The sequence below is a fragment of the Lycorma delicatula genome, chromosome 10, assembly GCF_047948215.1.
Source record: "Lycorma delicatula isolate Av1 chromosome 10, ASM4794821v1, whole genome shotgun sequence".
Classification (NCBI taxonomy): domain Eukaryota; kingdom Metazoa; phylum Arthropoda; class Insecta; order Hemiptera; family Fulgoridae; genus Lycorma; species Lycorma delicatula.
In genome coordinates, this window is record NC_134464.1 from 74,130,111 (window position 1) to 74,145,350 (window position 15,240).

At 30.3% G+C, this 15,240-nt stretch overlaps 1 long non-coding RNA gene across 1 annotated transcript in view; it reads right to left on the reverse strand.

Annotated features, from left to right (window-relative positions):
- The window catches only part of LOC142330814 (uncharacterized), a 321,599-nt gene that overhangs the window by 12,395 nt on the left and 293,964 nt on the right, over positions 1–15,240 (reverse strand). The window lies entirely within an intron of this gene.

Here is a 15,240-nt window from a genome sequence, read left to right on the forward strand (position 1 = left end):
GCATGGTCGTATTAGTGGTGAAAAAAAAAAAAATTCACTATAAAATTTCTCTTTCTTGATATTTATATTTAAAAACAAATAAATGACAGTTGAAAGCGTAACGATATTTATTTTGATAATCCAAACCGAAATGCATTTATTTTCCCTTTATTATAAACATAAGTGAAAGTTTTCTTTCAGTGTTTATTAATATTATATATTTTTTGATAGATTATATTTATTACTTTGTTATTTTATGTTATTACAATTATACATACAAAGTGATATTTAAATATAAAAATAGTTTTATACTGCATATCTGAGAAGTATTTCGAGGTAGAAAGAAATGGGGTTCTACGTAGATAAAAAAATCAGCATTATTGTGGGATTTTAATTTTTGTCAGCCATCTTAGATCCACTATAATGAATCAAACTTAATTTTTTTTTTTAAATAGAAAAGTATACACATGACACATGATTTCGATTTAAGATTTTAAAAGAAAACAATGGTGAAACTTGGTTTTCTGTTAATGCCTTCGTTATCAAGAGTATTCATTATTAAATCATTATTTAATAAATCACGTACAAGTGGTACGTGATTTAATAATAGGTTTCCAAAGAGAGAACGAATAAGTAAATCTACTATGATCAAGAGAGTACAGCGGAGAAACCGCTACTGTGAATCGTAACCAATAAACCAAAAACTGTCACAACTGATGCAAAGTCATTAGATGTATTCCAAAACTTTGTAGAAAAGCTGTTCAAAAAGAACTTAAACAGATAAATTTCGCCCTTGTAAGGTACACCTAGTGCAAGAACTTTCGGAAGATGATTTTGACCGCCGAGTTGAGTATTGTGATATTATAATGCAAAAATTAGGAATAACGTAAATTTTTCCAATTTAATAATATTTACTGATGAAGCGACATTTACGTTAAATGGCTATGTGAATAAGCAAAACTGCCGATATTGGAGCCATATATATATATATATAATCCCAGATGGATGTTGGAAGTTATTACACAGCACCATTAGAAAGCGAACGTTTGGGAGGGAAATTGTTGGTCATTGTATTGTAGGGCCTTTTATTTTAGATGACAATCTTAAAAAAGATGCTTACTGCAACTTGTTAGCCGATAGGATTTTACCAAATATCCGGGAAAATGTTTGAAAAAACTTTAAAAATAACGTATGGTTTCAACAAGATGGGGGTACCACTTTATTATTATCTAAGGACACGGCAATTTTTAAATGAAAAATTACCAAATCGTGGATAGGTTGTAGAGAAACTAAAATGGCCTGCCAGCTTCCCAGATCTATCACCTCTGAATTACGTTTTAGATGCACCTGAAACATAATGTTTAAAAAAACAAAAATCTGTAGCATTGACGAATTGAAAAGAAGAATAATTGACGAATCTGCCTGCTCCTGTGCCACCAGAAGTGATACAATAAGTTATGAACCGATATTACTTAAGGTTAGCACACTGTCAAGCGTAGAGGGGAAGCATTTTGAACATTTATAGTAGAATCAAAATTTTTTTATTTTAGTAGCCTTCAAAATTTTTTTATTATTAATTTACGATCGAGAATATTTATTTAAAATTATGGAATAACATTATATTTAAAGTAAATAATAATCAGTTGATATAGCCGTTTAATTTTGTTTTTTTGTTGATTATTAGTTATTGTTTATTATTATCAAAATTATAGCACTGAAAAGTTCGTTATTGTATACATTATGAATATAAAATGTTATTGTTAACATTTTTTTCCCGTCATTAAAACTTTGAATGCTTAGAACCCCATTAACGAAGCCATTAACAGAAAAACGGGTTCCACCATTGTTTTTCTTATAAAATTTTAAATCAAAATCATGTGTCATATGAGTTACCTTCCAATTTAAAAAAAATTAAGTTTGATTCAATATGGCGGAAAAAATTAAAAACCTATCATAATGAAACTTTTTTTTAACTATGTAGAACCCCATTTCATAATGCCTCCAAATACCTTTAAGACATGCATTCCTTTCTTTTCTTTTTCCTGTTTAGCCTCCGGTAACTACCGTTTAGATAATACTTCAGAGGATGATATGTATGAGTGTGAATGAAGTGTAGTCTTGTACATTCTCAGTTCGACCATACCTGAGATGTGTGGTTAATTGAAACCCAACCACCAAAGAACACCGGTATCCACGATCTAGTATTCAAGTCCGTGTAAAAATAGCTGGCTTTACTAGGACTTGAACTCTGGAACTCTCGACTTCCAAATCAGCTGATTTGGGAAGACGCGTTCACCACTAGACCAACCCGGTGGGCAAGATATGCACTACAAAGCTGTCTCCATACTTAAATATTACCGGGTGTATATATTAATTTCCCGGCGAATATACCTAGAATAGTTATGTTAAAGGGAAAAGTATGGTGATCATTTCAAAAATGCCGAATCGAAATTTTTGCAAATCTTTACGTCTTAGTGACCAACTAGCTCATTTAGACAAAAAATAAAACAAATATGTATACGTGTACGTATGTACGTATGATGTTCCATTGCGTTTGGGCTTATATCTCAGGATTGACTGAACCGACTTTCTTCAAATTTGATTCAACATTTTTCTATATATGGAGCATTGATAATATTTTTTTTTTCAAAATTAGTTAAAGGGGATGAGATATATCGCAAAAAATTCAATTTATTAACGCGAATTTGTTACATACAGTGCATAATTAAATATACAAAAAACTTTTTTCAAAAAATCAATCACCACCTTATCAAATTAAAATATATGTTTTTTGTTCTATCTCTCTTTGGTTTAAATACTTTCCAAAAAATATTTTTGAAGTTTATACTTCATGTACAGAGCTATAAAGAAATAAATACCACTTTTTTTAAAATTAGATCATTAGATTTAAAATGAAGAAAAATAATTTTTTAATTTTCTTTTTCTTACTTTAGCCTTTATAATAAAGGCTAACCAAACAATAAATCTAACACCTTATAATAAAGATTGTTAGATTTAATGAAAACTCTGCTTAAGAAACAGTGTTTGTATATACGTGAATACTATAATAAATTTTTTTCTTAAAATTTACTCCCCTTTCTAAAAAAAAAATGTCTATTTTGTATAACTCTAATTTTTTTAATTTTTATTATTAATAGAATATTCGTGCAATATTTCATCACTTTTATATATTCATAGATATGAGTTTACAAATACAATCATTTATGTATTTAAAGTTTTATTTGTCATTTGTCTATTAATATTTCGTTTTAATAATTCATCTATATTTATTGATGATAACTTTTAACAGTCGGTGAGCGTTTTTTATGAATTCTTTCTCTATGATTTTAGCACATGAAATAAATTTAAATAGTAGTATACATGATCTAGAATAATATATTTTTACGCTCTTGATAATATTACATAATTTACATTATTGTTTTAACATTGTTCAAAACAGAGATTTAAATATTTTATAAAATAAGAATAATTGTTCTTTATGAACAATCTATTCATACAAACAAAAGAATATTTTTTTTATTAGCCATCTGTATATAAATCGATTTATATGATAATAAACTTATATAAACATAAATATTTATAAAGATGGTTTAATAATAAAGAAAGGATTATATGAGGTGGAAAATTGGAAATAAAATCTGCCCTTTTTATTACAATTGTATTTATAATATTATTTATATATATACTTTTATCTGTATTATAAATCATTTTAATCTAATATACTTTCCATTAACTGATTTATACAACGTTCTTTATTCTTTGTTCCTTTATCAAATTGTCTTTCTCTTTATAAATTCTCCGGTATTCTGTTAAGTGACTGGAATGAAAAATAGAGGTTGAATAAAAAATGTGATAAGATTGTTCAGGGATTAAATTAGAATACAAAGTAGAATCCGAGGGAGGTTTTACATGGTAAAGAGAATCGAAAGGGGGTTGTTTGATAGTTTGACCTAGGAGGGCTTTTTTTCTGAGAGTTTTGATGTGAAGCATTGTTATGTAAGGTAAAGACTAAATATAGCGTGAAAAGGGCGAAATCATTGTTGTGCACATACTAACAATGCTTTAACACAGCTGGTCTTCAGATTACGAGCTTGTTTTGCGTATGTATGTGTGTCCTATATCATTTGTGTTGTAGAAGAGGGTAAAAGACATGGGAGAGATTGCTGGACTTTACATTCAACTAGGCAGCAGTCGTCGTTTATTTTTGATCGTGTTTAACTTTAACATTTCTAATCCGAGTGATTTATTTTCACGTCAAATGTGATTTTAAATGGATGCCACGTGACCTGGCATTGTAAAACTTTATGATCTGCTGAGCTGTAAGCTGTTACACTCTATTTTCACTTCCCCCCTCTTTTCATAATAAATACAAAGAAATTGTTCCCTGTTGGGTATTTTTGTAGGGAACTCTATTTTATAAATACAAATAGTATCATAACTTTATCATTTTAACAACTTTTTTTTATCACTTCTTTTTACTGAAATATAAGAGAAAAAAATTGGGAAATCCATTACAATATTTCAAAAAAAAGAGTATAAATATATTTTACAAAAACACTTCATGCATTTAAGTAAATTAAAAATGTATAATCCGTTTAAATCATGTAATATGACTCTAGTCTGTAATACTGCATATTTTAATTTTATTACTTTACATTTTAAGAGCTTTTAACTTTTATGAATATATTTTTTAATTTTTTAATGAAATAATAAATATCCTAGTTTTAATACACATAAGTAATGGCGATATATATATATATTTATTTATTAATTAATTTATTTATTTAATACATAGTCGCATCAACAATTAAAGTTATTATTAGTAACTTTTATCAGTATAATGTAACTGTACCGAAAAATGTGTAATTATGAACAAACTAAGGCCGACCATTCCTGAAACGTGTGGATAATTTAAACCCAACCATCAAAGAACTGGTATCCACGATCTAGTATTCAAATCCGAATAAAATCAACTACTTTTATTAACATTTAAACTTGAGAACTCTCGACTTCAAAATCAACCATTCTTCCTTAATATAGGATAATTACTAATACAGGATAATATTAAAGAGCGTGCGGGTAACAATTATGTGTACAGTATTTGTATATAGTAATTTTTTTTCATAATTTTTTAAATTTATTTAAACATGTACAGTATATACAGTATACATCTTATCTTATATATACTGGTTGATCATTTGAAAAGTTACCACATTTATTATTCAACGCTATCAGTGCTTGAAAAGTTACCAAATTTATTATTCAACAGCTATCAGTTCCATCGTATTTCTGTTTGCAGGCATGTATTCCATTCTCGGAGGGAACTTTTTTAAAATTATTTTCAAAAGGGTGAAACCCACCTTCCGCTATACCAAGCCCAACTCAAAATTCTTAAATGGCCATGGTAACATTTAATTACATTAATTGACAACCCGAAAAAATTATTGAATTTTGGTGAAAAGAATATTCATATCCGGTCACCCCTTCACTCGATAGGTGCGAAAAACCATTTGGGATAGTACTTATTTTAAATTTCAGGCCAACAAAAATAGCTATAAAATTATGTGATATTATTTTTTAAACCATTTGAAATAATCATAATTGTGGATTAAAACTGAGAAAATTATTTTTTAAATTACCAACACAAAATTTCCCTCTTAAATATTTTCTAAATTTGCATAGGTTGAAAACTTATTTTTTTTTTTTAATGAGACGATATAGCTTGTGACATTTCACTGAAAGACTCTTTGAATGACAAGTAATTTGGTACAAATAAAATAAAAATTGGTTCACTGATCTTGTAGTATGATTAAAAATGTGGTTTTTGCAGATTACGTTGGGATACAGTGTTACTGACCCAAAGAACGTCTGAAATCGTTCGTTCTTGTTAAACATAGGGTTTTAGGTTTCTCCAGCATTGAAAAAACGTACCAGTAAACACGGCATTATAACATCAGTTAAACATACGAAAAACAATTATAAGGTTAAGATTTTTGAGTTTGGATAGGTGTAGTACAGAGGGTGGGTTTCACCCCGTTTGAAAATAATTGTTAAAGGTTCCCTCCGAGAATGGTGTATAAGCCTGCAAACAAAAATACGATGGGATAGCTGTTGAATAATTAATGTGGTAACTTTTCATATGATCACGCGGTGTATATATAAATATATATATATATAAATGTAATAATAATGCAATATATAAATATATTTATATTTATATAGCCTATGACACTTCCGGTAACATAAGGATTCCAACGCGGGGTCATACATCTAAATCAGTTCAGCCGTTGAGCTGTTACTGTGGAACAAACATACATCCTAAATACATTACAATCCATTTTGGGCTGTTGTGTAAAAAATAAACGCTGTACAACTCTATAAACCATTTAATGTTTCCTAATCTCTCCATTCAATACAAAGAAAGACCAAGAAAGGCAAATTTTCTGTTGTAAGAAGAAAATTTTAACTTCAATGTATATTTAATGCTCACCAAAATTGTGTCGCCTAAAAAATTCAATGAATCTTTTTAAAATAAATTCTTGCACATATTAAATTAGTAGATTTTTATTAATTAGCTTAAAAAAGGAGAAAAAACACCAATAATTATGCTATTATTTCAGAGATTTCCAAAAAAAAGGAATATTAATTATTTCATAGGGAGATTAGTAGATAGTATTTTATAATTTGGTCTGAATTACCATTATAAATAACACCTTTTCTTTTTTTAAGATTATCATAAAATTTTCTTAAAATGGACTAATCTTCCAAAAATATATTTTGAATCACTAATTTTTTTTTGTAAAATAAGTAGCTTCCTTGTACGCCTATTAAATTACAGATACAATTTTTTTTTTTTTAAATGAAAAGTGCATAAAATTTTATTTCATTACAACTTTGATATTTTTTTGTATATTTTTTATTGTTATTAAATTATTATTTTTTTAAACTTTTTTACAATCAGAGATTAAAAATTATTAATATATCAATACATTTAAATTAAAGAAAAAGTCAAAAATAAAAAAAAAAGGAGAAGGAGTCTGATTCAAACCGATGTGCCTTGCTCTTGTAAGATCCAAATATTTCATTAATTAAAATTTTATTTGGCTATAACTCTGACACCAATGGAAATAAGTACCACTTACGATATATCATTGAAAAGCCCTCAATGAGACCTTATTACTACAGTAAAGAAAAAGTTCATAATCCAAATCTTTTGGATTTTGGGCTTATTTCGACACTTTTGTTCCAGTCGATTGCAAGAAAAAGGGGAGGTGCACAACTAGATGTTACATTAGTCCTAAATCCGAAATTTCAATATACTACGGTTACTTGTTTTTGAGTTATGCGAGATACATACGTACATACGTCACGCCGAAACTAGTCAATGTGGATTCAGGAATGATCAAAATGAATATTTCTGTCGAAATCTGGAAACCGAAATTTTTCGTGATCACAATACTTTCTTTTCTTCATAAAAATAAGTAATAACGTAAATATGGTTTTTTAGAAAATTATTTATGAAAAATTTAATTTTGTAAAAAATTCAGCATTTTTTTTAACAATGATTTTATTAACCATTTACATATGAATGTTAACCACGATTTTTTTCAAACAATCCTGATATATCAATAAGGGTAATAGAATTATGTAAAATTTTAATGTGCGTTTTAATTAAAAAACGGTTTCTTTTCTAATATTCTGAATAACACTTTCGTTATATAAAATTTTAAATTGCGACAAACGTTTGGGGGTTTTAACTAATTTATACATAATATTCTGCAAATAAAATATAATAGAAAGATCATCTCTTTTGAAACAATTTTTTTTAAATCTGGCTATCCGTTTACAGACGATGACATTGACAAAAGCTTTTGTTATTTAAATAAGAAACATTTTCATAAAAAGTATATTCTTTTTTCATCTATAAAGATTTGGACTGATTACTGTAGGAGTAAAGTGGTCTTCGGAGCCTTTTAAGGAGTGAAGAAGGTTAGTAAATGAGTTTTTTGAGATTTAAGTACAGTCGCTAGTAGAATAAATACGTATTATCTGTTGCTTAATGTACGGATAGATTGCGTATATAATTTCACAATTGAAGAAACGGTTTTACAAAATATCAGGTTGTTTAAAATATGTTCAGCTTTTGGAGATCAAAATTGAGAATAATTTATTGTTAATGGAAAATAACATTATGAGACCACATATGCAACATTTTTTTCGACGACCTTCTGACATTTTTTCGGTAACATCAAAATCCGGTCAATATAGAATTTCTGTAATTTCAGGTCAAAAAATTGTAACACGAAGTTTTCAAAGGTCGTTTTTTGAAACTAACTTAATACCATTCAGGGAGTACTATAAAGACCGAAACAAATAATAGTCTTAAAACATTAAAATCTAGGATAGATGCATTAAAAAATCCCAGTCAATTTCTGACGGGTTGTTAAGCTGTATTGCTAGGTCCAGTCGCAATAATTATCGACAGTGATGTCTGAGTCTATCGTTCTGTTTGGCGGCAGCAGCTCATGATGTACAATGCCCTTCCAATCTCACCAAACGAACAGGATAACCTTTCTGAGCTTCAGTGTGGGCTTTGTCACAAACTGTGGAACTTCACCTCGCTTCGATCATGATCTTTCTCGCACATTGTTGTCGTAGATCCCCATTTTGTGATAACTGCTTCAGAAATGGCTTGATTTTTTTTACGTTCCCAGGTCGAATAAATTTTTCTGAGTCAGATCATATGGCACCCAAATGTCAGCTTCTTTTTATAGCCAGCTATCTCCAGATGGTTTAAAACTGTTTGGTGTTGGATGTATCGGTCATTACCTAAGTCATGACTTCTTACACGCTGGTTTTCCTCCACTTTTGTCAGAATACGCTAACGCTCTCTCGTTCGCGAAAGGCTCACTAATTTTTAGAATGCCTATATTCTATTATAGGCATTTTTTAATGCCTAATTTCTAGTATTACTATAAAATTATGATGCATGCATAATTTGTCAAAAATTGTAACATTCTGCCATTTTGACTCGTAAACGTTATAATATATAATAAATACATTACCCTACTCTTGAAGAAATTTTGTAAAAATCTAGGTTATCTTTTTAATCTTTTCTTTTCCATAAATTTTTAAAATAATGATATTTTGGATATAATTTAATATCTACTATCTGTTCTAAAGGAACATTAGATAGATGTGTTAATGTCTATGATTTTAAGAAGAGAAGGCACAAAAGCAATTAACTGTTCTATATTCCTGTTCTATGTTTTTTATTCTTGTAAGGGGAGCGACAGAAATAACTCCCGAATTTGCCACCGTCGTAGCTCAGCGCTAGTGATAGTAGGCGGGTCCGGACTGGTTCCATAGCGCAGGTCTGGTGTTGCAATTTTCAGTCGCTAACATGGCGTGGAGCGGTGAACATCGTGTGTTCGTCATCGAAACTTATTTAAAAAATGGTGATTCTGTAATCTGTACGCAGAGATTAATTCGTACACACTTCGGGATAAGTCGACAAGGTGCAATCCTGACAGGAAAACCATTCTAACACGGGTTAGAAATTTTAGAGTTACGAGTTCGGCTATGAAAAAACCACCGCCAGGTAGACCTCGCAGCGTTCGAACTCCATAGAACGTTCAACTACTCCAGCAAGCAGTTACACGATCTCCAAGGCGTCCAGCCCGTAGGCACGCTGCCAGCTTGGGAATATCTGATCAAACAGTGAGAAGAATTTTACACCAAGACCTGCACTTCTTCCACCCGTATAAAATAATGGTTGTGCAGGAACTTAGTGAACGTGATCGGGCCAGTCGTATTGCATCTTGTCACGCTATCCTTGAAAATGTTCCAAACAATGCAGTCGTACTCTCATCTGATGAAGCACATTTTCATTTATCAGGTTATGTCAATAAGCAAAATTTTCGTTATCGGGCAGAAAATAATCCTAGACAACTGCATGAGCGACCTCTCCATAGCCAACATGTTACAGTTTGGTGTGCTGTAGCAGACTTTGGAATCATAGGCCCGTATTTTTTTGAGGAGGAAGGGCGAACAGTTACAGTTACGTCTCAACGTTATGTACACATGCTAAACAACTTCCTGAAGCCGAAACTGAATGAAATTGGAAATCGTGTTGTATGGTATCAACAGGATGGTGCAACCGCTCACACAGCAAGACAATCTATGGTCCTAAGACAAATGTTTCCAGGGCGTTTAATCACACTGCGAGGTAACATGCCGTGGCCAGCTCGTTCACCCAATCTTGCTGCTTGTAACTTCTTTCTATGGGGCTACTTACAGAGTAAAGTCTACAAAAACAAACCGAGGACAACCGACGAACTCAAAGCTGCTATCCGACACGAAATCGCGGAAATTCCACAAGAGATGACAACGAGAGTAATGCACAATTTCCGAGTGAGGGTTCAGTCGTGTATAGACAATGACGGTCACCATTTAAATGATATTATTTTTAAGTAACTGAAACTTTAATCATTTAGATATACAATAAATGGCAATGATAATTCTTATTATGGTATAATAAAAGTTTGACTAAAATCTATTACGTATTTTTTTATTAGCCCTTCAAACTGGGGAGTTATTTCTGCCGCTCTGTAACGGCTGCCGTGTAACAGTTAACCTGTAACATTCAATTTGTACTGTGTGAAAAAATCCCGTAATCTAACTGGAAAAAAGAATCTCCGAATGAAGGGCAGAGATTCTACCATTCAGCCACAAAGATCTGCTTGTATTAATAATTATTTATTTATTTTTTTACCATGTGTTTGCAAACTTGAAACAAATTGATTAAATAGACGTTTCTTTTTTAAAAACCAGAACAAAGAAAATTCAGTTGTTATATGTAAATGAAGGATTCATGGATTTTCTTTGTCGTTATTAGATTATTTGTATGTAAAGAATTTACATCCAAACGGGTTTTCAGACCTTCATACAACTGTATAGTAATGTTTAATGCTCTTCGACGAATGACATATGTGAAAAGAGTTAAGTTGAGTTTTATAATGGCTTTTTCAGATCGGCTTTTTCCTTCATAAAGCCACCTCTGAAAACAATTAAAACATTGTCTCTCCTCCATTTTTGGCGCGTTCTATACCTGACATTTCTTAAAATTTTCAAACTGTCTTTCAACAGTAGCATTCTTTCACTTTTTACGCTATTCCTAACCTTCAACTGGTGTGGTGACGTCAAAATGACGGTGCGCGTCTTGTCGCTACGTGATTACTCCCAGTCTTGATCACATAATGAAATGTTCTTTACAGTAGCTGGTTATTTTTTAATTATATTAGATTGCCGTTCACTAAGAATCTTTAGTGTCTGATTTTTCTCAATCGAGTGTCCGACGTCAAACTGACGTGTGCTCACCATTTATGTAAGTACAATCTCCTTTCTTAAAAAGATCAAATAATGCGGATTTTTGCTTAAATATTAATTTATTTATATCTAGTTGTTTCAATTATGTTAGTAAATCGTATTAATTTTTTCCAGTGTAAAAATGAACCTGAATGCTCACCATTTCGAAGAAGCAATTCTTCGTGAACAGATTGGATGGGAAAACGAGGATTCGGCTATTGATGAAGCAATTACACGTCAAAGTAGGGAACAAGATGCAAATGGTAATCAAGAATAGGGTAGAGATGGAAATCGAGAGGAGGTCACTGTAGGAAATGAGGAACAGGCTGTTGATTAGAATAACTGTATTGTCAGCAAACATAACACAGATACACAGATTCTGAGGTCAAACTTTCAGGAGGTGGTGAAAATGTAGGGATTGATAAACATGGGGCAGTAGATGAAAACGTTTATCCGAGTAAATCAAATTTTAGATGGTCTAAAGTATAACTGAGAAGAAATGTCCGAATTGCGGCACATAATATATTACGAATTGGTAGCAGATGTAATATTCGAAATGAAGGTTTAATTGAATTATGGAAAATTTCTTTTCCTATTTCCTATTTTAAAGTATTTTACTGTATTAAAACGTGGTTTAAAGTACTAAAGGTGTTTTAAATATCTTAATTCACTTAACAATAACTAAAATTAAAAATTTACTTTAAAATGACGTACAAAGTAATAAAAATTAAGCGGTATCAATTTGACGTCACCTCACAGTATATGCCGTGAAACATCACCTCACAAACTGAAGGAGTAAAATTTATTTGTGAGACTGTTCTCTTATTTCTGTAGAGAATCGAACCTTTCTCATTATATCGTTAATTACTTCCCATTTTAATATTTTTCCCCAAAGAAAACAATAATATGGGTGTATAGCGACACTCTTCTTCAACGGTCATTCATTTAACAGTCTATGATGTTCGGTGTACCAAGAAATAGAAAATTTCTTTCTAAATATTTCTTAAATATCTAGAGTGGTAGCGCCTTGGTCTTTCCTCTGAAGGTTCGAATCCCGGTCATGTATGGCACCAGCTAAAATATTTTCATTTTATCTCTCATCTTTTGAGCAATACGGTGGTCTCAGAGGTAAAAAAAAAAATAATAGAAAAAATTGAAAAAGGATTCTTTGGCACTGACTAAACCTTTCACGATGAATTTTTCTGACAGCTTCTTTTTGTACTTTGTGTTAATTTTCGCTGTGCAGATTCAATCTCATATTACAGTTCAATTTGTTAAATTTAGTGTGAAAGCGAGGTTTTCTGTACTCACTACATTTTCACCAGTTGATGTTAATTAGGCCACCCATTTTCTCTAATTAACTTGTTTTTAATACGAACTGATGTAATAGAATAATCACGTTTTGCTTTTCTTTTAAATAATTATTATTATTATTGTTTAAACCGGTAAAATTACTTTCGATATTTAATAATTTTGCAATAGAATTATAACAAATATTAATATTAAAACAACTTTAATGCAATTATTAAAGTTATTGTATTTATATGGTACGAAGAGTTTATGGTCTTCGGCCGTTTAACTGGTTTGATGCTCATTTCCATTCCTTTCTATTCTATGCCAATCTGTTGTTTTATACTTTTCTATTCTATTGTCTTCATTTTTCTCATGCTAATGAGATTTAATAGTTTACACACACACACACACACACACACACACACAGTCACACTCACACATACATCCACTCTCTCTCTCTCTCTCTCACACTCTTTTTCTCTGCTCCTTCCTTTTAACACTTGAATTAAACAAGAAAAAAGGAAGAACGTTGAACGTTATTTATCCCTTACTCATAACGTATTGTCCCCTCTAAAAATGTGGCATTATACTACTAAATCACGCAAAATAACACAATATAAGTTTAAAAAAGTATACGTTATAGGAGTTATATAGGGTGTTCAGGTTACACCGTAGAGAATGAAATATTCTCTATTTAGCGGTAAAGTAAAATATAAATTGTTTAGTACAATTATATTAATACGTGAATATAAAAAAAATATATATATAATTTATATTACGTTTTATATGTTGTAGGTTTTAACGTGTAAGTTTAACCAGAAAATTTTAAAAATTGAACGGGTTAATTGGGAGTACAAAATCTAGAAATTTTAAGATGAACTGTAAAAAAAAATTTTGGCATAAATTATTTTATTATTTTTATTTTGTAAAAAGTATTACAAGAATGGACGGCAGGCTGAAAATAATACAAAGGCAAGTAGGATTTGTAATTTTTGTTTTAGAAGAAAGAATACAGAGTGTTAGTACTAAAGTATGTATGTATATAAAGTAAGTAAGTATATATATACATCGATTTAATGCAAAATCATCTTATGGTATTAAGTATATTTACGTAAATTTACTCGATCTCTCTTTGTGTGTGTGTGTGTGTGTGTGTGTGTGTGTGTGTGTGTGTGTGTGTGTGTGTGTGTGTGTGTGTGTGTGTGTGTGTGTGTGTGTGTGTGTGTGTGTGTGTGTGTGTGTGTGTGTGTGTGTGTGTGTGTGTGTGTGTGTGTGTGTGTGTGTGTGTGTGTGTGTGTGTGTGTGTGTGTGTGTGTGTGTGTGTGTGTGTGTGTGTGTGTGTGTGTGTGTGTGTAACCGTCTGTGAGAGAGAAAGAAATGAAAGATGAAAGGTGGAGCGTGATTTAAAAGACTGGTGACCAGAACATAGAAACTAAGAAAACGGAAAATAGCACACACACACACACACACAGAGAGAGAGAGAGAGAGAGTGAGAGAGTCAGCGAGCGAGAATTAGTAAACATAATAAAAAATTTATTTTATTTAGTCAAATTAACATAAATATTTACTTAATACAGGTAAGAGGATTTTGAGATTAAATCGAAAAAGAGCTATTTTATTTCGTTTTGTTTTTTAAAAAAATAAACACTCAATAAAATATTTAAGCTGCTTAACTTTTATAAAATCGTTAACCCCAATAATTATTTTAAATAAAAGTTGAAATGAATTTTAATCTGCTCGTCTATTATTTTCCTAAAATATAACATTTTTTTTTGTTTTTCTGTTTAGAATAATCTTAAACATTATAGAAAAAGTTTTGGAACACTTTTCAGCGATTTTAAAACTTATTTCTTCTTGAATTACGCAGATATTATAGGAATTATATCATCCAACCTCATTTCACCGTTTTGTGATAATATATTTATTTAATATTAAAAAGACAATAATCCGATTAAAAGAAAGCCATTTATAACAGAAAAGGTTAATCGTCAGGTTGACAAACTCCTGTATTATTAACTCCCGATGTATTACATGGTGTCATTATTAAATCATAAAAAATATAAATAAAGTGGTATTTGAATTTCTGTTTTAACAAAAACGTTCTACTTCTAGAATCCAGTAAAAAGGCTACGTCGGTAAATCATAGAACATTTATTAAAAAAATTAGGGGTCCCAGAATTAAAGGGAATATTTTAATAACTCGATCATGGCTTAAAATTAGAATTAAATAAATTAAAATCAACATCCGAATTTTTTAAACGTTTTTTAAATATTTATGGTTCCCGCGTTAAAGGTTTTTTTTTGTTTATGTATGGCTTTAATACCTAAAAAAATAAGTTTTAGGCATTGAAAATTTTTGATTTTGGGAACTTTCTTATTCCAGGGGAAGTAATTGGGTAAAATTAATGTTAAAAAAATAGCCTTAAATTGACAATAGTAAATTAAAAAAAATGAAAAAAGATACAACCGTAATTGTTAAATATATAGAAATATGTTTTTTTTTTTTTTTTTTAGGAAGGAGGTGAAAATATTTGCCAATTTTTTGTTGTGTACAAGATATTTGGGAATAAAGAAATATCA